The sequence below is a fragment of the Manis javanica genome, chromosome 3, assembly GCF_040802235.1.
Source record: "Manis javanica isolate MJ-LG chromosome 3, MJ_LKY, whole genome shotgun sequence".
NCBI classification, from domain to species: Eukaryota; Metazoa; Chordata; class Mammalia; order Pholidota; family Manidae; genus Manis; species Manis javanica.
In genome coordinates this window covers 56,425,607-56,450,482 of record NC_133158.1, presented here as the reverse complement: position 1 = coordinate 56,450,482, position 24,876 = coordinate 56,425,607, and the positions used below count along the sequence as shown (strand labels likewise).

The 24,876-nt window shown below is 34.7% G+C and overlaps 1 protein-coding gene across 5 annotated transcripts in view; it reads right to left on the bottom strand.

Annotated features, from left to right (window-relative positions):
- Nucleotides 1-24,876, bottom strand: part of ZNF148 (zinc finger protein 148) — a 124,434-nt gene that overhangs the window by 65,258 nt on the left and 34,300 nt on the right. For 3 of the 5 annotated variants that reach the window (XM_037013090.2, XM_073231495.1, XM_073231498.1), the window contains exons 2-4: nt 20,910-21,066; nt 19,133-19,209; nt 12,033-12,167 (exon numbers count right to left, since the gene is read on the bottom strand). The gene's annotated coding sequence lies outside the window, so the exon portion shown is untranslated. Of the gene's footprint in view, nt 1-6,255; nt 6,335-8,896; nt 8,971-12,032; nt 12,168-19,132; nt 19,210-20,909; nt 21,067-24,876 lie in introns of all 5 variants that reach the window. The other 2 variants (XM_073231496.1, XM_073231497.1) reach the window with 2 other exon arrangements.

Sequence of the window (24,876 nt, the reverse complement as noted above, 5' to 3'; positions counted from 1 at the left end):
CTCAAGTCTATTTTTTTTTTGGTATCATTAATATACAATTACATTAGCAACATTATGGTTACTAGACTCCACCCATTATCAAGTCCCCACCACGTACCCCATTACAGTCACTGTTCACCAGCATGGTAAGATGCTATATAGAATCACTACTTGTCTTCTCTGTGTTATACCGCCTTCCTGGTGCCCCTCCCTGACTATATTATGTGTGCTAATTGTAATTCCCCTTTTCCCCTTATCCCTCCCTTCCCACCCATCCTCCCCAGTCCCTTTCCCTTTGGCAACTGTTAGTCCATTCTTGGGTTCTGTGAGTCTGCTGCTGTTTTGTTCCTTCAGTTTTTGCTTTGTTCTTATACTCCACAGATGAGTGAAATCATTTGATACTTTCTTTCTTCTCCTGGCTTATTTCACTAAGCATAATGCCCTCTAGTTCCATCCATGTTCTTGCAAATGGTAGGATTTGTTTTCTTCTTATGGCTGAATAATATTCCATTGTGCATATGTACCACATCTTCTTTATTCATTCATCTACTGATGGACACTTAGGTTGCTTCCATTTCTTGGCTATTGTAAATAGTGCTGCGATAAACATAGGGGTGCATATGTCTTTTTCAAACTGGGCTCCTGCATTCATAGGGTAAATTCCTAGAAGTGGAATTCCTGGGTCAAATGGTATTTTTAGTTTTAGTTTTTTGCGGAAATTCCATACTGCTTTCCCCAATAGTTGAACTAATTTACATTCCCACTAGCAGTGTAGAGTTCCCCTTTCTCCACATCCTCAACTACAGTTGTTGTTTGTCTTTTGGATGTTGGCCATCCTAACTGGTGTGAGGTGATATCTCATTGTGGTTTTAATTTGCATTTCTCTGATGATTGGTGATGTGGAGCATCTTTTCATGTGCCTGTTGGCCATCTCAATTTCTTCTTTGGAGACGAGTCTGTTCAGCTTCTCGGCCCATTTTTTAATTGGATTATTTGCTTTTTGTTTGTAGAGGTGAGCGAGCTCTTTGTATATTCTGGATGTCAACCACTTATCAGATACGTCACTTATGAATATATTCTCCCATACTGTAGGATACCTTTTTGTTCTACTGATGGTGTCCTTTGCTGTACAGAAGCTTTTTAGTTTGACATATTACCACTTGTTCATTTTTGCTTTTGTTTCCCTTGCCCAGGGAGATATGTTAATGAAGAAGTTGCTCAGGGTTATGTCCAAGAGAGTTTTGCCTATGTTTTCTTCTAAGAGTTTTATGGTTTCATGATTTACATTCAGGTCTTTGATCCACTTCGAGTGTACTTTTGTGTGTGGAGTTAGACAGTAATCCAGTTTCATTCTCTTACATGTAGCTGTCCAGTTTTGCCAACACTAGCTGTTGAAGAGGCTGTCATTTCCCCATTGTATATCCATGGATCCTTTATTGTATACTAATTGACCATAATACATTTTGTTGGGTTAATGTCTGGACTCTCTATTTTGTTCCACTGGTCTATGGGTCTATTCTTATGCCAGTACCAAATGTTCTTGATTACTGTGGCTTTGTAGTAGAGCTTGAAGTTGGGAAGTGAGATCTCCTCCGCTTTATTCTTCCTTCTCAGGACTGCTTTGGTTATTTGGGGTCTTTGCTGGTCCCATATGAATGTTAGAACTATTTGTTCCAGTTCATTGAAGAATGCTGTTGGTATTTTGATAGGGATTGCACTGAATCTGTAGATTGCTTTAGGCAGGATGGGCATTTTGACAATATTAATTCTTCCTACACAAGAGCATGAGATGAGTTTCCATTTATTAGTGTCCTCTTTAATTTCTCTTAAGAGTGTCTTGTAGTTTTCAGGGTATAGGTCTTTCACTTCCTTTGTTAGGTTTATTCCTACATATTTTATTCTTTTTGACTCAACTGTGAATGGAATTGTTTTCCTGATTTTTCTTTCTGCTAGTTCATCATTAGTGTATAGGAATGCCACAGAGTTCTGTGTATTAATTTTGTATCCTGCAACTTTGCTGAATTCAGATATTAGACCTAGTAATTTTGGAGTGGATTCTTTAGGGTTTTTTATGTACAATATCATGTCATCTGCAACCAGTGACAGTTTGGCTTCCTCCTTACCAATCTGGATGCCTTTTATTTCTTTGTGTTGTCTGACTGCCAGGGCTAGGACCTCCAGAACTATGTTGAATTAAAGTGGGGAGAGTGGGCATCCTTGTCTTGTTCCCAATCTTAGGGGAAAAGGTTTCAGCTTCTTGCTGTTATGATGTTGGCTGTGGGTTTGTCATATATGGCCTTTATTATGTTGAGGTACTTGCCCTCTATACCGATTTTGTTGAGAGTTTTTATCATGAATGGATGTTCAATTTTGTCAAATGCTTTTTCAGCATCTATGGAGATGACCATGTGGTTTTTGTTCTTCTTTTTGTTGATGTGGTGGGTGATGTTGATGGATTTTCTTATATCGCACCATCCTTGCATCCCTGAAATCACTCCCTCTTGATCATGGTGTATGAGCCTTTTCATGTATTTTTGAAGTTGGTTTGCTAATATTTTGTTGAGTATTTTTGCATCACTGTTCATCAGGGATATTTATCTGTAGTTTTCTTTTTTTGTGGTGCCTTTGCCTGGTTTTGGTATTAGAGTGATGCTGGCTTCACAGAATGAGTTTGGAAGTATTCCCTCCTCTTCTGTTTTTTGGAAAACTTTAAGGAGAATGGGTATTATGTCTTCTGTAAATGTCTGATAATATTCAGTGGTGAATCCATCTGGTCTGAGAGTTTTGTTCTTGGGTAGTTTTTTGATTACTGATTCAATTTCATTGCTGGTAATTAGTCTGTTTAGATTTTCTGTTTCTTCCTTGGTCAGTCTTGGAAGGCTGTATTTTTCTAGAAAGTTATCCATGTCTTCTAGGTTATCCAGTTTGTGAGTATACAGATTTTCATAGTATTCTCTAATAATTATTTGTATTTCTGTGGGGTCCGTTGCGATTTTTCCTTTCTCATTTCTCTTTCTTTTTATGTGTGTAGATACTCTTTTTCTCTCAGTAAGCATGGCTTAGTGGTTTATCTATTTTGCTTATTTTCTCAAAGAACCAGCTCTTGGTTTCATTAATTTTTTTCTATTGTTTTATTCTTCTCAATTTTATTTATTTCTTCTCTGATCTTTATTATGTCCCTCCTTCTGCTGACTCTAGGCCTCATTTGTTATTCTTTTTCCAGTTTCAGTAATTGTGACTTTAGGCTATTCATTTGGGATTGTTCTTCCTTCTTTAAATAGGCCCAGATTGCTATATACTTTCCTCTTAGAACTGCCTTCGCTGTGAACCCCAGAAGTTGGGGCATTGTGCTGTTGTTTTCATTTGTCTCCATATATTGCTTGATCTCTATTTTAATTTGGTCATTGATCCACTGATTATTTAGGGGCATGTTGTTAAGCCTCCATGTGTTTGTGAGCCTTTTTGTTTTCTTTGTACAATTTATTTCTAGCTTTATACCTATGTGATATGAGAAGTTGGTTGGTACAATTTCAATCTTTTTTAATTTACTGAGGCTCTTTTTGTGGCCTAGTATGTGGTCTATTCTGGAAAATGTTCCATGTGTATTTGAGAAGAATGTGTATCCTGCTGCTTTTGGGGGTAGAGTTCTGTAGATGTTTGTTAGGTCCGTCTGTTCTAGTGTGTGGGTCACTGCCTCTGTGTCCTTACTTATTTTCTGTCTGGTTGATCTGTGCTTTGGAGTGAGTCATGTGTTGAAGTCTCCTAAAATGAATGCATTGCATTCTATTTCCTCCTTTAGTTGTGTTAGTATTTGTTTCACATATGTAGGTGCTCCTGTGTTGGGTGCACAGATATTTATAATGGTTATATTCTCTTGCTGAACTGATCCCTTTATCATTATGTAATGTCCTTCTTCGTCTCTTGTGACTTTCTTTGTTTTGAAGTTTATTCTGTTTGATACAAGTACTGCAACACCTGTTTTTTTCTCCTTACTGTTTGCATGAAATATCTTTTTCCATCTCTTCACTTTTAGTCTGTGTATGTCTTTGGGTTTGAGGTAGTCTCTTGCAGGCAGCGTATAGATGGGTCTTGCCTTTTTATCCACTCTATTATTGTGCCTTTTCATTGGTGCATTCAGTCCATTTACATTTAGGGTGATTATCGATAGATACGTACTTACTGCCATTGCAGGCTTTGGATTCGTCATTACCAAAGGTTCAAGGGCAGCTTCTTTACTATCTAACCATCTAACTTAACTCACTTATTATGCTATTATAAACAGTCTGATGATTCTTTATTTCTCTCCCTTCTTTTTCTTCTTCCTCCACTCTTTATATGTTAGGTGTTTTTTTCTGTACTCTTTTGTGTTTCCCTTGACTGATTTTGTGGCTAGCTCATTTTATTTTACATTTAGTATTTGGTTGGTTTACTTTCTTTGCTGTGGTTTCTTTTCTCTGGTGACATCTACTTAGCCTTAGAAGCACCTTTCATCTAGAGCAGTCCCTTTAAAATACACTGTAGAGATGGTTTGTGGGAGGTAAATTCCCTCAACTTTTGCTTATATGGGAATTGTTTAATCCCTCCTTCAAATTTAAATGATAATCTTGCTGGACAGATACAGTATTCTTGGTTCAAGGCCCTTCTATTTCACTGCATGGAATATATAATGCCATTTCCTTCTGGCCTGTAAGGTTTCTGCTGAGAAGTCTGATGATAGCCTGATGGGCTTTCCTTTGTAGGCAGTGATGTTTTTTCTCTCTCTGGCTGCTTTTAATAGTCTGTCCTTGTCTTTGATCTTTGCCATTTTAATTATTATATGTCTTGGTGTTGTCCTCCTTGGGTCACTTGTGTTGGGAGATCTGCGGACTTCAATGGTCTGAGAAACTATCTCCTTCCTCATATTGGGGAAGTTTTCAGCAATTATTTCTTCAAAAACACTTTCTATCCCTTTTTCTCCCTCTTCTTCTTCTGGCACCCCTATAATGCGAGTATTGTTCTGTTTGGATTGGTCACACAGTGAAACTCAAGTCTTTTACTTGCTAAGATTTGTTTATTCTGGTCATTTCTTTGAAAATATTTACCAGATCATTTATATTCTAATCTACTTACTATTTTTTGTGATGATTTTGGGAAGTCCCAAACTTAAAAGGAACTCATATACACACAATGCCATCCCTCACTGTGATCATATGAGATCATGTGAACAGGGGAGATGTATAAGTTGTAAGAGAAATACCCATAACAGAACTTAGTTTTTTTTAAAAAAGCAGTCAAAGTTGAGGCCGATTTGTTACCCCAATGCAAGGTATACATTTCCCTAAAGCGGTGGTCCCCAACTCCAATGTTACTGATCATGCATCCCATCAATTTTTTGAAATTTAGCATATCCTAGTACACATATACCATTTTAAACTATGCCCCTATAATTCTGCATTAATAAATAAGATATATATTAAAATAAACATGAAAATACATGCATTTGTTAACTAACCTCATCCCTAATATCAGGCTAAATCAGTAAGTATTGAGAAAGTTAACGTACTTTGGGGATAGAGATTATTCTGGAGAAAAGGGAGGTTTACATGAAGTGCCAGAGTGAGGGACCTGGAAAAGGAAGACAGCATACCTCAATACTGAGGCAGTAAATGGGAAGGGAAGTGGAAATACTGTAAATGGAAGACAAACTTTATCTCTACAAAAATTTCCTGGAAAAAAGGCCATATACACAGCAGAACAAATCTCTCTCTTCCTTTTTTACATATGGTTTCTTACTCCTGTGACTCCAAATGCATGTGACTCCTGTGACCCATGTATTTAGTGTTACTAGCTAGCCTAGACAACTCTTGAGAAGATTTCCCTGAAATATCAGAAAATACAAATATATCAACACAGATTTCAGTATCAGTGAACACTGTTCTGATAAGGTTTTAAAGTGAGCCTTGGAAATAACAATCAAAATGAAGACAGCATGTACCCTTCACCCAGCAACCTCACAGCTAGGGACATACACACATCCTATGGGCTTATTCACAAAAATTAGCCAGAGATACATGCAAAAAGATGTTTGGTGCAACTCTTTAATAGGAAGAGATTGGGAACAATCTAAGCATCCATTGATAAATTAGTTATGATTCAACCATACAATGGAATACGGAGAAGCTATTAAAAGGAATGAGTTAGCTATACAAGCTGGATGAAAAGTTCTCCATGATACATTAATGAAAAAAATCAAGAAGTAGATACATAGACAAAGTGAACCATACTTGCATCACACACCTCAACTGCTTTCAGGGCAGAATAAGCTTGACAGGAAACGACACAAGGCTCCTAAACAAAAAAGTTGATTTCACCAAGCCTATGGTAAAAGGGAAAAGGACAAAGCTACACTTAGGAAAAATGATAAAATAAAGCAGTACAGTTTTACTTAAGCTCTCTCATGTGCACTTATCATCTTCAGATTTCCCACTTGTAACTCCTACACAGTGTCAGTCAAAGCTCTTGTTGCTTCACTGCACAAACACTCAACTAACTATATAACAAAAGGTCCCATGCACAAAAATTCACAAGGGCTATTTCTCTTACCTCATTTCAGTATTTTTAGGGAAGATCAGCCAAAGAAAGTAAATTTGATGTAATCAATCCATGTTAAGATGAGAATAAACATTTCTTTCCACTAAACCTTCAAAAAACCAGCTCCTTTTTAACCCAAATGTCTACACAATCAATGGAAATTCAGGTGTTAGGGATATTACACAGGAAAGAGGAAGAATGAAATTGTGCTTCCTTTAAATCATGCCACTTACATGAAATACTGCTCTGGGAGGAAAAAGAAATAAACAATGTCCCAGGATCCTCTGCCCAACTGGGGAAAAAAGGAGGACTTAGTGGAATAATAAGCACTAAGCCACCTGGTGCTCCTAGTGGTGACCCATCATCCTGTAAGGGAAGGGACCTTGGGCAGCTGACAAAGGATATAAAATAGCAGAACTATTAAGAGCAAGACAGGATGGACAATGATGTCCTAAGGCTAATTCAGCTAAAAATGGAAAAGTTTCAAGTTACCCAGAACAAAGATTGCGAAAAACTAGAACAGAGCAGGAGCGAGGGAGAAAGGAAAGTGCCCACCTGGGGCCAATTTATCCTAAATCTCCCTTTAGTAGATGACTTCAAACTCTGCATTCTTTTCCCCCTTTCAAGTTTTATTCTTCCCTCATCTCCAGCCCTCTACCAGAGAGGCTGGAAGGTACAGCTACAGGGGTATTTAGACGCCACAATATAGCTTCCTGCTCCATTCAATTCCCTCTCTCCTGCAGACACCATCTTTTCCTATTGAAAAAATGTTCAGTTGAGCTATGTAAAATTAATCCAAATTGTACCCCATTAGGTATCCCTAGTCATTTAAACAATGGCACTGTTGTACTTAAAGAGAACATAAATTATCCAACATGACTTTCTCCTGTCTTCCAGAAGAGAAAGCTGCCTCTTCCTGCCACCTAATTTAATGCTCCTAATCAACTGTGTGCAAAGCAATTAGAAACTAAGCTTTATAAATCTGTAAGCTGAAGTAGAGTAAATAAGCTTTGAGTAGGGCTTTAATAAAAAATTAAACACATGGGCTTTTAATACAAGCATTTGCAACAATTGTTTCCTAAGCTGAGGGGACTGTCTAGCTTTGTTTTCAAAGGACAAAGTTAACAGAAGCTTAACATATGGACAAGCTGGACATTACTACTCATTTTTAATCAACTATACAAGGCACTTAAAATGCTTACTGACTTTTTCATGGGAGTTCTATGCAATTAATAAAGAAGGTATCTTTCCAAATTTATTAATAGGTTTGGTAGACTATCATACAAACTTCAGATAATCATGTAAACCTGGAAAGGAAGGACAATTACTATGTGCTGAGGATCCACTAGATATAAGACACTGTGCGGGGCACATTTGCAGTTGTTACTTCACTTAATATTTATAGTAACACTCAACAGTAACAGTAGATCCTCATTTCACATGAAGAAATGTGGGTTTTACCCAAGGTCACACAACTGTGAGGTAAACTGCGAGTTCAAACCGGCTTATCTTACCTAGTTTAGATACTTTTAACCATACCACACTATACGGACATGGTAAGAACACTCTGAAGTCATTCTCTTCTCACCCACCTTCTCTAAGGTCACAGTGTCACCACTGCTTGATCTGGTAAAGCAATCCAACTCTCCTTAGATGGCTACTCCCATCTCGTGGCTACCATGGGAGAACTTTGTGACACAGATCCTTTTTTCTCCCTTAGAAGGAATGGACACTTTCTACATTTCCTATATTCCCACTTCCATCTATTACTCAGATCTCGGTGAATTTCTCCTCAGTCCTTTTTTCCCATGGGTTACATTATACACTCTTAATCCTTCCATTCTTTCTTCAAACTTTTACCAAGTTACTTCAGGGAAACCTCTCTTTCTCTTTCCTTTCTTTCCCATCTTCACTTGGCAATAAAATCATCCTAAATATAGCTGATAAATGTAAGAACAGTTTCAAAGATACACCTGTATCAAAGAAAAGAGGGCTGTAAGTTTTAAAAAGGTGAAAACAAGTATGATCACTGTGCCATAATCTCTAAAATTCCTGAAAGCACCTAGTGCCTGCCCCTTCAGAATGTACATGAAGATTCATCTACTACTTTATCACCTTTAATTAAATCTGCATTCAAGCATGAAAGAAATATTTCTAAAGACACTACTTTTCTGTTTTATTTATTGAGTTTGGATGTCATTGTTTTCCATCAACTTTTATTGAACAATTCAGAACTTCAACTATATGAATAAGAAATTAGTGGGCAAGGTTAAGGACCTGAAAACACTCTTTTCTACAAAAATATAACACTCAAATCAAAACATTCTCCCAAATCAACAATACCTGCCTTGTATCGAAACCCATTCAACCTATAAAAAATTTCACTTGTAGGCAGAAGAGGAGTACTCAGATGAATCTATTCTGAAACATAAAAAAAGAAAAGCTAGATTTCATAAATTTACTTCTGATCCAAAGCATTTTCAGCAAGCTCTTTCTTGTCTGGAGGAACCAATTACATTAATTTGGATATTAACATTTCTAACCTATATAGAATTCAGTTAAGAAATTACACTTGAAAATATCAGCATTGGGCATACAAATAGCAATGAGCCTCAAGACCAATTGGTTAGACAAATCAGGTCACAAAGAAATCCATGATCCAAATGAATTAACAATTTGCCATTTGTCATTCTTAAGCAGTTTCTTATTCTTTCTCATCCTTCAAAAGCATATATTTTATCTATGCAAAAAATGCCACACCACTAATTTAAAAACAAAATCTGCTTCTTGTCTAGGCCGAAGGTCAGATATATTTGTAAAACTACAGTTTTTCATCTATAAAGCACGTCTTATAAACTATGCCTCTTGACTCTTACATTGCTACTACTTCAAAACATCCTAATGGGAGCATCACTTATAACAATGGCAAATGGACAAAACAGCCTTTCTGATTAGGGCTGGCAACAATGAAAGATGTCTAATAAGAGAAATTACAGGCTAAGATCAATTATTTTACACAGTATGACAATTGAAGAAAAATGTGTGATCATTTTTTAGCCACAGAAAAATAATTATAAATATTTAAGCCAGTTAACAGGCATGTCTATATACCCAAAGCCCCCCTCAAATAAAACAGAATCTAAGCATTTCCTGCACTCCAAATACTTATCACCAGTCTTCCAAAAACAATGTGACAACAAAAAAACTGATGTTAACTTATGGCAACTCAAAGTGTTTGTTAAGAAGCAGCTATAATTTATCTTAAGGAGGGAGAGAGAATAGATTTAAAAAAAAGTCCAAGCAAAACAGAATCTTAAATTCTGCTGAATCTAGTTGTTTCATCCACCACATTTTATGCCAATACCAACAATTCAAACATTATTAAAACTACTTTTCTATTAGGAAACTATGAATTTTCTAGTTTTGTATAAAGGAAATATCAAAAACATTTCTTAAACTTCCCTACACATTATGAACAAATACTAAACTTACAAGTTTTTATTATGTATTACACAATAACCAAGACTCACCCCAGAACAGAAAAATGTTAACTATTTAAGTCAACAATCTTTTTTTAAACATGAGAGACAAATACTCTCACTTTAAGAATACAAACCCTATTTGTGAAGTATAATGTAACTCCAGAAACAGTTATCACCTTCAATGCCAAAACACCTATGTCTTATAACCATTTGGTAATAAATTTAAATCAGGCCTAATTAAGTACTGTATAAAGCATGCAAATTTGTCAAAACTAATTTTCTCAAGTCTCTTAAAAAAGGCACCAAGGTTAATATATGTTGATATAAATTATGGTAGAAAACTGACAACTAGTTTCCAACCCTTTAATACATTCTGTAATAGGAATATATAATACTACTTGATACTTTTTCAAAATACAGTACTTACAGTAAGATAAGAACCACAAAATGTAATGTACAATGACATACTTTTCATCTAAAAAGAACTATTTAAAGTATATAATGTGTTTGTGAATAAGTTGTTCTGATCATATCTAAACTTTTACATAACAGACTTTTTAGAATTTGAAAGATCTAGTTACAGATCATTTATCTTTATGCATGGCTTAACAAGATCCTCCCACCCAAGGGCCCCACCCTTGCCATGAGTATAAAATGTCAGTAAATTCATCTCACCCTAATGGCAGTGGAGTAAAATGAGGAATTAAGTCACTTTTAACTGTTAATATCTGACTCCATTTTATGGTTTTAAGACAAGCAGCATTTAGTCAAAGAACCATGATAACTAGTCACAAAACTAGAAATGTCTCTAACTCAAATAAGCACCAATTTCCAAAGTACTGTCCTAGTCCAAAAGTTATTGCCTTAGACAGTAAAAATTACATTTTAATGTTCAGTCCATACTTGAAAAATGGAATGTAAATCTGGTATGAACACTAATGTAACAGACAGCAAGCTGCCTGACCCCCAAGAATATGGTCTCTCCTTCTTGGCTAATAAAATATTAAGACACGGCTATCTAGGTAAGACTATTTCCAAGTCTCCCTTGCAGCTGGTTGTGGCCATTTGACCAAGTTACAGCCACTGGGATATGGGTAGAAATTATAAACATAATTCCCCTTAAAGGAAAGGTAAGTGGTCTTCCCTTTTCCTTCTTCCTATTGGCAGACATGACAGTAAACATCTTGGACCACAAAATGGAAACCACGTATTAAATACAGTAGAGCAAGACAAAGAAGCCTAGGTGTTTGAGCCTCTGTATGATCTCCACATCGTTCACATGAACTCTTTAAATATATGTATTTCTTCTTTTTAAGCTTCTGTCAACAGTAGCCACATCTATAGCTTAACATAGATTACTGAATTATCTACATGACTGCTTCCTTATATTAGCATTCACAAATATATGTACAAATGGACAGCATATAGTATGTTATTTCACATTTTAAAAATGATATGCCAATGGGGTATGGGGAGACTCGATAATAAGGGTGACTGTAGTAACCACACTGTTTTTCTTGTGAAACCTTCATAAGACTGTATATCAATGATACCTTAATAAAAAAAAAAAAAACACAAAAAAAGTGATATGCCAAACACCACTTAATTTGATCAATAGATCTATTTTTCCTGTGTAAGAAAATAACGTTTCCCTATGAATTCTGAAAGATTTAATGTATGTGCTGAGTCGGGTAAAAAATACCCTACTGAGAAAAAGGATTAAAGAAGAAAATACCTTCCCACTTAAATTTCACTTAAGATTATATAATAAGCTACATGTTTTCTGTGCCTAAGATTTAAAATATATATTAGTCACTGATTTTTCTCTTAGCACTGTTTTCTCAAGAAAAAAATTAAATCCCAAGTTTCTACCAAACATAAGCACCAAACCATAAAGAAACTATTATATGAATACAAATGAAAACCTAACACCCAAAATACAGTTTCATATTTGAAAAAAATGTACTTATTCATGGTTATGAAAACAACCACTAAAGTTACCTGAGACTAAGGTAAAAATGAAGACTTCAAGGAAGGCAATGCTGTACAGTTGAAAAAGAAATCATGGTTGAGTTTCCAGCTTTCACAGGCTTCGGACACCCTCAAACCACCTTAATCACATATGCTATCCAATTCCTAAAAAAAAAAAAACAAAGAACAACAATACACATTATTTATGGAGGGAAAAAAATACTGCACAAATACAACATAGAGGAGAAACTGGTATAAGTATCAAAGTAATCGCTCTTTGTAAATTGTAAGCTATGCCTGAATGACCAGTGTATTGACTTGATTTTAAGTCTGAAGCTGGGAAAATATAATAATGGTATATAGTAACAGTGAAAAATTCTGGCTTTATAAAAAATAATTTGCCTAGACCTGGAGCCTACAGCTTAGATAAGAAATATCTACAGCTGCACACAGATAAGGAATGTTGAAATTCAGAGGGTTATAAAACCTAAAAAATTAGAAAAGAAAAAGCCAAGATTAAGAAAACCACTTAATAACTATTCATATCTGCTCTGTAAAGCCTATGAAGTGAATAAAGAAACAAACATAATAGCAGGCTTTACAAATAACAAATAGAACTAGTCACATACAGAATGTATTCAGAATAGAAAGGATTACTGCTATAAAATCATTACTAAATACCTAGGTATGGAAACATAATCAGCAATGTCTTCTCTGGCAGGAAAAGCTGATAAAAAGATAGGAATAATCAGAGGGAGACTGTGTACTTTATCCAAAAAAGATAAAAACAAAGAACATACGTTATGCATAGGAAGAAAATCTCCTGACAGTATTTCTAAGCATAGTAGCATACTGAAGAGTTTACGGAATTTCCTACTATAGAATTCTCTAAAAGTATAAGCTTCCTATCTATCAAGAATAGTTTACTCCTCAGAAAGCTTGGAGACCAGATGATATGAAACATCCTATGATTTTTTTTTTTATCAGTTTCACAACGGTAAAAAGGCAGGAATAGTCTTTCTGACCTAGAACAAGCCAGTAATAACTCCATCTTTGAACTTCAGAAATAATACTAATTCATTTTTAAAACATTTCAACATTTTATCCATATTTTCTAAAAGGTTTCATTCTGATGGAACTATCATCACTCGGGACTCTCCAATTTCAGAGTTTTCCTTTATCTTCATGCAAATCTATTTTTCCAGTTAACTTTATGTCCAAAATGAAGTATATTTTCATTCAACAGGATTGTATTATATATATAAAAACAACAGTGAAATGACAACCACAACAATAACCTGGGCAGGGGAGGGAGAGGCACAATCTGGAGTTGCTCCAATATCTAAAATACCTAGTTTTCAAAAACAAATGAAAAGATGTGCCTCAGAACAAGGGAAAGTCTGACCCACATTAATGTACAATAGCAGTCACTACAGTTTCTGAGTATTCCCAGATGTTGGTTTAAGCAAACAAAGATTTCAAAACACCTATTATAGGTATGTTAAAAGAAATAAAAGGCCATGTTTTTTTAATGAGGAAAATAATCTAAACAAATAAACTGGTATAAGTATCAAAGTAATCTCTCTTTGCAAATAATATTTGTAAATAGTAAGGAGTCTCAATAAAGATAGATAAATTATTTAAAAGAACCACACAGAAACACTTAAGTTAAAGAATAACTAAAACTAAAACAAAAAATTTACTAGAAAGACTCAACAACAGATTCAAGATGACAGAAGAAAATCAATGACCTTGAAGACACATCACTAGAAATTACCCAATCTGAGGAACAGAGAGGAAAGGTTGAAAAATACTGACCCAAGCCTCAGAGAACAGCTTACCAACATTTCTGGAATCCCAGGAAAGTAGAGAAAGAATAGGGGAAAAATATTTTTTAATGAAATTTTGTTAAATAAAATACCAACCAAAAACTTCCCAAATTAATTTTTTTAAAAAAAATTCAAATCTCCAGGTCTTTGAAGTTCAATCTCAAGTATGATAAACACAGAAAGACCCACATACACCTAGACACAGTACAAACTGCTGAAAGCACACACGAAGATAAAAATCTTGCATGCACAAAGAGCATGTGTAGGGATCCATGATTAACAGCTGACATTCAATCAGAAATAGCAGAGGCCAGAAGACAGTAGAATCACATATTCAAAGTGATAAAAGAAAAAAGCTATGAACCCAGAAGGAACTAAAATTATTCTTCAAAAATGAAGGCATAGTAAAGATAGTCTCAGATAAACAAAGGCTGAGAGACTTTTTTGCTAGCAAACCTGCCCAACAAGAAATACTAAAAGAACTGCATCAAGCTAAAAGGAAAAGACAAAAGACTCAAAAATACAGAAAGGGAAGACCAGAAATGGTGAATATGTGTTTAAACTAAAAGACTCTAGAATAAGTTTTCTCGTTTCTTCTCTTAATATTTTTGAAAGATGTAGAATGTACAAAACAATGATTGTAACATTGTATTGCTGGGTTTATAGCACATATAGATGTAATATATATGCAAGAGAGGAAGGGGAAATGGAACCATATCAGAGCAAAGTTTCTATATTTTATAGATACTGAGTTGTTAATTAAGCAGATTGTTAAAATGCATAATGTTAAGCCCTACAGCAACCATGAAAATATCTTGTTAGTTTTAAAAAAGTCATCAGATTAATAAGGCACACTAAAAAATATTTAACGGAAAAAGAGGAGGCAGTAAAGGAGGCAATTAGGAACAAAAAATATAAGAGACATATATATATATATAAAACAAATGGAAATAGCCAATGTAAATCCAACCATGTCCATAATTAAATGTGAATGGTCTGAACAGCCCAATGGAAAGGCAGAGACAGAGACCGTCAGATTGGACAAAAAGATTCAACCATATGCTGTCAACACGAGACGTGCTTTACATTCAAGACTGAAAATTTTTTAAATGGGGAAAAAAGATTTACTATGGAAACAGTAACCATATCAGAGGTGTAGTAGTTATATAGGAGTATTAGATAAAATAGACTTTAATACAAATATGACTGGAGACAAAGAAATTTCATAATGATAAAGTATTAATAAATCAGGGAGATATTGTAACAGTTATAAATGTATAAGTACCTAAAAACAAAGCACCAAAATAATGAATAACTAACATTAATGAAAAGAAAATAGAAAATTGAACAATTATATCTGTATATTTCAATAGCCCGTTCTAAGTAACTGACAGAGTAACTATACAGAAAATTGTAGCAAAGATACAGAAAACCTGAATCTCACTATCAACCACTAGACCTAACTAGCATATACTAAAAACTCCAGCAAACAACGAATACATACTGCTTTCAGGCACACGTGGAACATTTTCCAGGACAGACCAAATGCTAGGTTATAAAACAAGTCTCATAAATTAAAATAACTGAAGTCATGCTAAGACAATTCCTAACCACAACAAAGTAAATTAGGTATCAACTAAATTATAAACTAGAAAATTCTCAACTGTTTGAAAATTAAACTTCACACTTCTAAATAACACATGGATCAAATAAGAAATTAAAAGAGAAATTAGAGAATATTTTTAGCTAAATGAAAACAAAGAATCATATCAAAATTTACAGGATACAGCTAAAGCAGCAGGTAGAAGGAAATCTATAACTTTAAAAGTACATAACTGAAGAAAAGGAGACTCTCAGATCAGTAAAATGAGCATCCACCTTAGTAAGGCAGAAGAACAAACTAAACCCTAAAGCAAGAAGACAAAAGGGAATAATAAACAGAGCAGATATTAATGAAATATAAAACAGGGAAGTAGAGAAAACTTGGTTCTTTTAAAATGATCAACAAAAGTGACAAGTATTTAGATAGACTAAGAACAAAGACCAAAAACACAAATTACCAAAATCAGGAACTTAACAGAGGGTATTACCACTGACCCCACAAAAATTAAAAAGATTTTAAGGACATGAAACTAATACAGTGTTATATGTCAGTTATATTTCAATAAGAAAAATCTCTAAGGAATTATGAGGGGAGGACCATTATAAACAAATGTGTGCCAACAAATTAGACAACTTTTATGAAATGGACAAATTCCCAAAAAGAGAGATGTTATCAAAAGTGACTAAAGAGGCAATAGAAAAATCTCAATATAATTAACAAACTGAATTACTATTTAAAAATATTGCCACAAGAAAAGACAGGACCCAAATGGCTTCACTGGTGAATTCCATCAAATATTTAAGGATGAAATACCAGTCCTTCACAAACTCCTTTACAAAAGAGAAGAAGAATGTACACTTTGCAGCTCAATCTATGAAACCAGAGTTACCTTGATATCAAAGTCAGACAAGGACATCACATGAAAAGTACACACCAATGTATCTTATAAACATAGATACAAAAATCGTTACAAAATATTACAAATTATACAAAACTGATTCTAGCAATATATCATATAAGACCTATATACCACAACCAAGTAGGACTTATCTCATAAATGCAAAGGTACTTTAACATCTGGAAATCAATTAATGTAGTGCACCATATTAAAAGAATAAAGGACAAAAACCAAATAGCTGTCTGAACAGACACAGAAAAAAAGCATTTCACAAAATTCAACACCCATTCATAACAGAAACGCTCAACAACGAAGACTAGAAGAGAACCTCAACTTGATGAAAGGCACCCACAAAACATCCACTGCTACCATCGTACTTGATGGCTAAACACTGAATGCTTTCCTCCTAAAACTCAGGATGTCCATTTTCACCACTTCAACATCATACTAAAGGTCTTCCTAGTAAAACAAAGCAGGCAAAAGTAAAAAATACATAAAGCAACTAAGATATCCAGATTAGAAAGAAAGAAATAAAACTCTTTATCCTCTACTGACAAGACCCTGTATATAGAAATTTCCCAATGAATCCACAAAAGAGTTATAAGAATAAACAAATTCAGCAAGTCATATTAATTCAACAAATAAAAATTGTTATTTCTATAGTGAAATGATGTATCATAAATTACTATCAAAAATTTGAATTGATTCAAATTTTCTTTTGTCTCGTCAAAATTTTCAAGTAAATTGCTCACATTTTATCTTTTTAGTTATTGTGAATGTATATGGTTTCCATTATCAGTCCTAATGTTTATTTGTATAAAAATTCATGTATATTAATTCTATAGGGCAGTTCCTTTACTGAAACTCTTAATACTACCAATTTTTAAAAAGGCAGATTTATTGAATGGAATTGATTTCAGAAACATGCCCCCCAAAACATGGAAATTTAGTATATTATAAATGCGGCATTTCAAATATATAGAAAAGAAATACATCATTCAATAATTAGAATGGAAACAACTGGTTAGCCATGTGGAAAAAAGTAAAGCTGCACTGCTACATCTATTGCTTAGACCAAATACAGTCAATATAAATCAAAACTTTAAACAATTTAAACCATAAAGGAAAATAGAAAACCCATGTAACTCTTTCTCAAATACTTTAGCTCACTGAATCTAAAACTACCAATCTCAAGATACACAGCTATTTTACATCTCACTAGTAAAATAATTATGTCAAACTACGACAAACCAGATTCAAGTCATTCAGAAATGTAATGTGGAGGAAAAACCAAGTCCTATAATCAATGGGGAGGATCTTTAAAACCTACACAGATCCACCCACAATACCCAGACAATGAAGGAAAAAAAATCACTGAATTCAATTATAAAGAATTAAAACTTCTATAAGGCAAAAACAAAATCAAAACATCAGTCAAAACTGAGTGAAAATAATTTAACTAACAAATGATCAGCAAAACTGACAAGTATTTAGGTAGACCAAGCACATGATCAAATAGATCACTGGAAACATGGCCAATAACAATGGAAAAAGTGCTCAAACTCACAATGAAATTTTGAAAAGCAATACTAAACAAAAAGATGACAGATATTAAAAAATTCAACACTAGCTAGTGTTGCCAAAGAGATAGAGATTCCCATTTTCCTAGACTACTAATAATGGGGCAATCTTTTTAGTCAAGCAATTCATCTATCAAATTATTAAACATATATACTATTTGATCCAACAATCTTTCCCTTAGGAATTTATACTTCAGATATATTTTTTAAATATATACAAAGACATATTGAAGAACATTCACTATATTACCATTTACTACAGCAGAAAAGATCCTCATTATCCATTAACAGGTGACTAATTAAAATAATTATGGTACATCCAAATATTGGAATACTTCACAAAAAGAGATGAAAAGGTATGATATGCAAAGATTAGAAGTTAACAACTACAACAAATATACATGTTGCTGAACAATATGTATGGTATGACCCCATTTGTTTGAAGAATATGTAAATACAGGTATGCAAATAAATATCTGCATATGCATAGAAATGTCTGGAAGGATACACACACACATACATATTAACAGTGAATGAAAATGCAGAAAGCTTTTTTTTTATGCTTTGTAACATTCTGTACTGCTTAAGTGTATATGCCTGCTATAATAAACCTGGATAAGCTGTGAGAAATGTTGAACATGACAATTACCAGAAAATATGGAAAAGAAGGAAATCTTAAAATTTGGGCACTGAAACTACTAGTATTTTCACATTCTGGTTTTAAAAGAATTCTCAAAACTTACCAAGAATTTTAGAATTTTTATAGTCATTCATAATTGACATAAGAATATATGCCACTTACAGATATGTAAATACCCTGAAACTGTTATAAATACTTAATTTTCTTTCACTTTGTTTTAAAGATAAAAGCACAAGTCTAATATATGCACCAACATAGACCAAGAAAAAGGAGAGGATCATCTGCCTTCCCAAAATAAGGAGCTGAGGCCTAAGAAAGACACACAATTGATCTAGTCAAGTGAGAGAAGATAATGGTCACCATCCTATAAAACTAATATTCTTCTCAATGTAAAGATTTTTATATCTATACATAGTAATATTATGCTATACATATATAATATTCATGCTATATGTGAGTATAAAAGGAAGAGGGACTGTCCAGTAAATGCAGAGTACTACCCAACAGCTGTGAGTATGTTTATGTGCAAGTATCTGTCAGACAAAATTAAAGATTCATAAGTGAAACAGTGTTCTATTACCTCTATAAAATATGTCAGGCCAATGCCCATCCCGCCAGATCACTTGGCAGAATTTCCAAGCTGTTGATTCCTTTATCCTACAAAAGTACAAAAATACAGGTTATCCCCCAAAACAATCAGGATTAGACATATCCTTAAAGGCAGGTAAAATAATTGTATCTGTGCTAAACCTAACAAAAATCCAGATACTCCTGGATTATATAAAATTAGTAGCAACTAACACTTAATGATACATTAGTGCTAAGGTGATAGTACAAAGACAAGAAATGACCCAAACACTTATTGAACTTTTTCAAATTTAACATCTAGTTGAGGATTAAGATTTCTTTAAAATCAATGCAATAACCTACAGTTATCTTAAACAAAACAGGAAGGCTAGCACAAAACATGTTTCATTAAAATCTTATTTTGATATTCTCCATTACTCAGAGTACCATTTCCTGATGAAATCCCACAGTAACATTTCTTTCAGCTCAGAAGTCTAAATATATTAAGAATATAGTTTTGAAAATACAAAAATATCATGTTTAAAATTTTCAAGGCAAAAGTATTTCAGAATGCTAAAATGGTCCAGATACTTTTTAAACATCATGCTATTATCAACCTTTTAGGAGAGACTAATAGAGAAGATTAACAGCTGTGTTGGTGCTGCACTAATAATGGACATATGTAAGTTCCTTCTTGTAATTGGGATACTTTTTCCTGGCATGTGAAATGGAGAGCTGACATTTTATTAAAAACAAAGAGTAGGTCAACTATAATTTTTTATTCAGAAATAAGAAAGTGTTTTATATAACAACTATAGCACAGTTTTAGGGCTCAATAAATATCTTGTAAACCAGTAAAAGCTATAAATACAAAAGCAAGACAATTAAAGAAACTTTAAATTTTAAGAAAACAACCAAGTTGTATTTATATAATTTATTAAGGGATTACAAACACTACAGCTGTTCTGATAATTCAGCATTTTCTAGTCCTCAGCTTTGTTGCTAAACTAGCTACAAGCAAAAAATCTGTTTTAAAATAATTTATTTCTAAGCTCTTAATCACTTGCCTCAAAGTTTTTTTTCCGAGCATTCAAAAAGACATATATGCCATTCTTCTCAATTATGTAGAACGATTTTTGTTTATCTAAATTAAAGCAGTAATAAAAGCCATAAAACTACACCATTATTAAAAACAAGTAAAGCAAAATTGTATCTACATTACACTGCTATTATTCATATTCCAAGTCCTTTACTGTATTCAAATTTAAGAATTTCCAACATAACCACAGGAATAATGTAAAGCTGAAGAGAAAAGGCACAGGAAGTCTACATACAGGAAATCAAAATGTCTTCAAGGTATACATTTTAATATTACATTATGAGTCTTTTAAAGTTGCCTGGATTTATTGCTTTACAATCAAGACATTATTACATATGTCATTACATAATATGGTAACATCTACACACTGGACAAATGTTTTTGAAATGTTAATATTCTGTTGAAAACATTTTCACAAAAAGCCTACTCACCTTTTTGCATCACATTTATTGAAAGCCCTAAATTAAGGCTGTCATACATCAAAAACATAACTAGACATGTTAAGAGAAAGGGAACAAAAAATAGTGAAGCAAGAAGGAAAAGGAAACATGCCTCTCTCCCACAAACCCCCCACAGGCACAAAGTAAAATAACCTCCAAGTCTAAATCTATAAACAGAAATTTTGGAACAGCTTTCCCCGTACAACCTTTCCTTTCTCTGCCATGGAAACCCACAATTTCCCCTAACTCACCTGCCACAAAGTCTCGGTCTCTGGAACCTAATTCATTTAGCATCATCTACCAATTTCATTTCTCCTTCCAAGTCTCTATTCCTTCTTTCTCCTCTCCCACAACTCTGGACCAAGAATGGGGAGAAGAAAAGAACCTACCAAGCTGGGAACTAAGACCCTGTAAGTACACAAAGAATAGCATAAAGTTATTTGGACAACCACCCAATGGCCAGGTAAGATCTTCTTTCCCTTCCCTCCCTACTCCCCCACTTTAGGAGTTAGTGAATATTCCTGCTTATTAGCAATTCCTCTGATTAAAGATTTTGCTGGCTAAATATTTCCCAATAATCATCACTTGTGAAGATATAAACAATCAAATTAAGACTAAAAACATATGTTACGGTAGGAGTTTTATTACATTTTTGCTGCCAATCACTATAGTGTTTATTTTTAATAAGCCAATGACAGTGGATATTAAGTGTAATATACTACAGTGTAAACAGACTCCATTTTACAAGGTATGAAACTTCCTAACTGTTTAATAATTAAAGCAGTTTCTATCAATACCAATTTTTATAACTATGACACAGAAAGAAGAAAACTGAAGTACTTTGTAGGGACCATTGGCTACTGGCCTCCCACTAGTTTTGATAGGCTGGCAATATCCCAATATGTTTACTAGCAGGTGGTCTGATTCATTAATTATGCCCAAATTTCTATCATTAATTGAGTCAACCTTTTCATTACATGATATATATGTATAATAAATATACTACCTAAGATTCCTAAGACATGCATAAAGTACCATGGTCTCTGCCCAAAGGAGTTCATAGTTTAGCAAGGATAGTAAATACATACAGAACAAATCACCTCTATGGTAGTGATGCAGTGTGATAGCCCTACAACTGACATTTAAGCAATGTATCACAGAAAAATCAAAGCAGAGAGCAATTCTCCCTTAGCTACCTTTCAAAAAGTAAAGAAAGAATGGCCTTTCCACATTTAAAAATTGCAATGAATATATGCTTAGTAGTGTTCCTAGGACTTTGTGGGTATCAACTCACTTAATCCAAACAATAAACCTATGAGATTTCTGCTGTTATTATAATTCACATTTTACAAGAAAGAAACTGAAAGATTAAATAACTTATCAAAGGTTACAAAAATAGTAAGTGGCAGAATCAAGGACCTATAATGGATGGTCTACAAGGCCTTCCACAATCTGCTGTGCTGGCCCCTCGGAGCACCCCCCATCCACCCAACCTTTCAGACCTATACTTTCCTCCTTCCTCCCTGCACTTGAGTGTCACTGACCAGAGACCTCCTCATCTTGCTAGATCTTTCAGCACTGCCCTGGCTGTTTCTAGGCATGGAACACTTTTATATATCTGAAGTGCCTAAAACATGCCATGCACATAGCAGAGACTTAATATTTTTTAAATAATTAAATAACACTGAACTCCAACCCAGGAAATCAAGATCCAGAAGCTTAACCATCAAACAACACTATCTCTCAATTACAGAATCACAGGCAGCTAAAGAATTCACATTAACCTAATGAAACTATAGAAACTGATATCAAAACCATTCTGAGGGGAATTTTTAGCAATACTACCTTTCAGCCTAGAAACATCCCTAAAAAAGGCTTTAAGATCTTAATAAAGAGATTCAACCTACTGAAGAAACTACTATAAACTTTATGAAACACTGTATCAAACAGAAAATGATAATTTTTAGCAATGTAAAGAATAATTTAATCCTACCTAATATAATTTCTAGTCTGTTTTAAAAGAATTCTAATAACGCATTTCAAAGTACTGTCAGAAAAGCTACAAAAACCGCATGTACTCTACACCAGATATGAAGAGCTCCTTTAACTTTTTCAAATATTTGACAAGTATCATGTTTGGTTCTAGGAACGTGGACAACATCTGCCTCATACAGCATTTTAAAAGTATATCTTAATATTGTTTGCAGAGGTACCTTCAGTCCACCAAATTCTGCTTCAACTGCCACTTTTTTTTTTACAACTAGCTCCAGTCACTCTAAACTGTTTCTATGCCTTCCCTGTTCTTTCAAAATCCAGTGTCTTTTAACAGCTACTAAATTGAATACCTACCAACTGTCATTTTTGCCTAGAAAAATAAGATTGCAGATGTTAAGGTTTTATGAGTTAATGTATCAAAAATCCCAAGAGAGGGGTTAAAAGAAACTCCTACAAAAATTATCAAGAATATGAATTTCTGGACTCGAATTAAAGATGGTGGTGCGAGAGGAGAGACAGAGGCTTCCTCCTAAAACTGGATACAATTAGAAAATTTAATAGGCGCAACTAACCCTAAGAGAGCAACAGGAAAGAGGACAGCGCCAGACTGCACACACCTGGAGAAAAGAGCAGACCTCAGCGAACAGGTAACCCAGAGCTGTGGCTCCACAGGATCCGTGCCCTTCCCCCACCCCAGCTCACTGGCGGGAGGAAGACAAACGGAGGAGGGAGGGAGTGGAAGGCTTGGGACTGCTAAATACCTAGCTCCGGAGATCTGCTCTGGGAGCACAAACCTACACTTCATGAGACTCGCATGACTACCGGGTTGGAAAGTTAATACAGGCAGAGTTCCTGGGGAGCCTGGGATTCCAGCTGCTTGTGGAAAGCAGGGATCCATATCTGGCTGCTCTGGGACAAAAACATACCCGTGTGACTGGCCCACTGGCTCCGGCAGTGGAGGCAGGCACAGGAGCCAGGAGGCGGGGAACAGCTCTTTCCTCCCCCCAGGCACCAGTACCGCTCCCCTGCAACCCCGGACATTGCTTCAGGGGCTCAGCAGCTCCAGAATAGAGCTTCTGGACACTAGAGGGCGCCATATACAAACATGAAACAACAAAGGAATCCTGTCCAGAGTAAAATTCTTAAAACAACTCCCGAGAAAGATTTAAATGATATGGACCTCGTGACTCTTCCTGAAAAGTTCAAAATAAAAATAATCTACATTGTTATGGAGGTAAGGAAAGACATCCAAAAACTCAGGAATGAATTCAGGTCAGAGATCCAATCATTGAAGAACACGATGGAGGGTATTAAAAGCAGGTTGGATACGGTGGAGGAGACAATAAATGAAATGGAAACTAGAGAAGAGGAATACAAAGAAGCTGAGGCACAGAGAGAAAAAAGGATCTCTAAAAATGAAAGAATATTGAGAGAACTGTGTGACCAATCCAAGCGGAACAATATTCGCATTATAGGGATACCAGAAGAAGAAGAGAGAAAGGGATAGAAAGTGTCTTTGAGGAGGTAGTTCCTGAAAACTTCCCCAATCTGGGAAAGGAGATACTCTCTCAGGCCATGGAGATCCACAGATCTCCCAACACAAGGGACCCAAGGAAGATAACACCAAGACACATAGTAATTAAAATGGGAAAGATCAAGGATAAGGACAGACTGTTAAAAGCAGCCAGAGGCAGAAATAAGATCACATACAAAGGAAAGCCCATCAGGATAACATCAGACTTTTCAGCAGAAATCTTACAGGCCAGAAGGGAGTGGCATGATGTATTTAATATCATGAAACAGAAGGGCCTGGAACCAAGATTACTTTATCCAACAAGATTATTATTTAAATTTGAAGGCGGGATTAAACAATTTCCACATAAGCAAAAGCTGAGAGAGTTTACCTCCCACAAACCATCTCTGCAGTCTATTTTGGAGGGACTGCTATAGATGGAAGTGTTCCTAGGGTTGGATAGCTGTCAGCAGAGGTAGTAAAATCATGGTAGGGAGGGTGGAGCAGCTGACTGCAAGGCAAATGCAAAATTAAATTGACTATCCCCAAAGTCAATGAGGGATAGACAAAAAGTACAGAATTTGACACCAAATATATAAAGAATGAAGGAGGAAGAAAAAGGAGGAGAAATAGAAAAGAACCTTTAGATTGTGTTTGTAACGGCATACTAAGTGAGTTAAGTTAGACTCTTAGAGAGTAAGGAAAGTAAA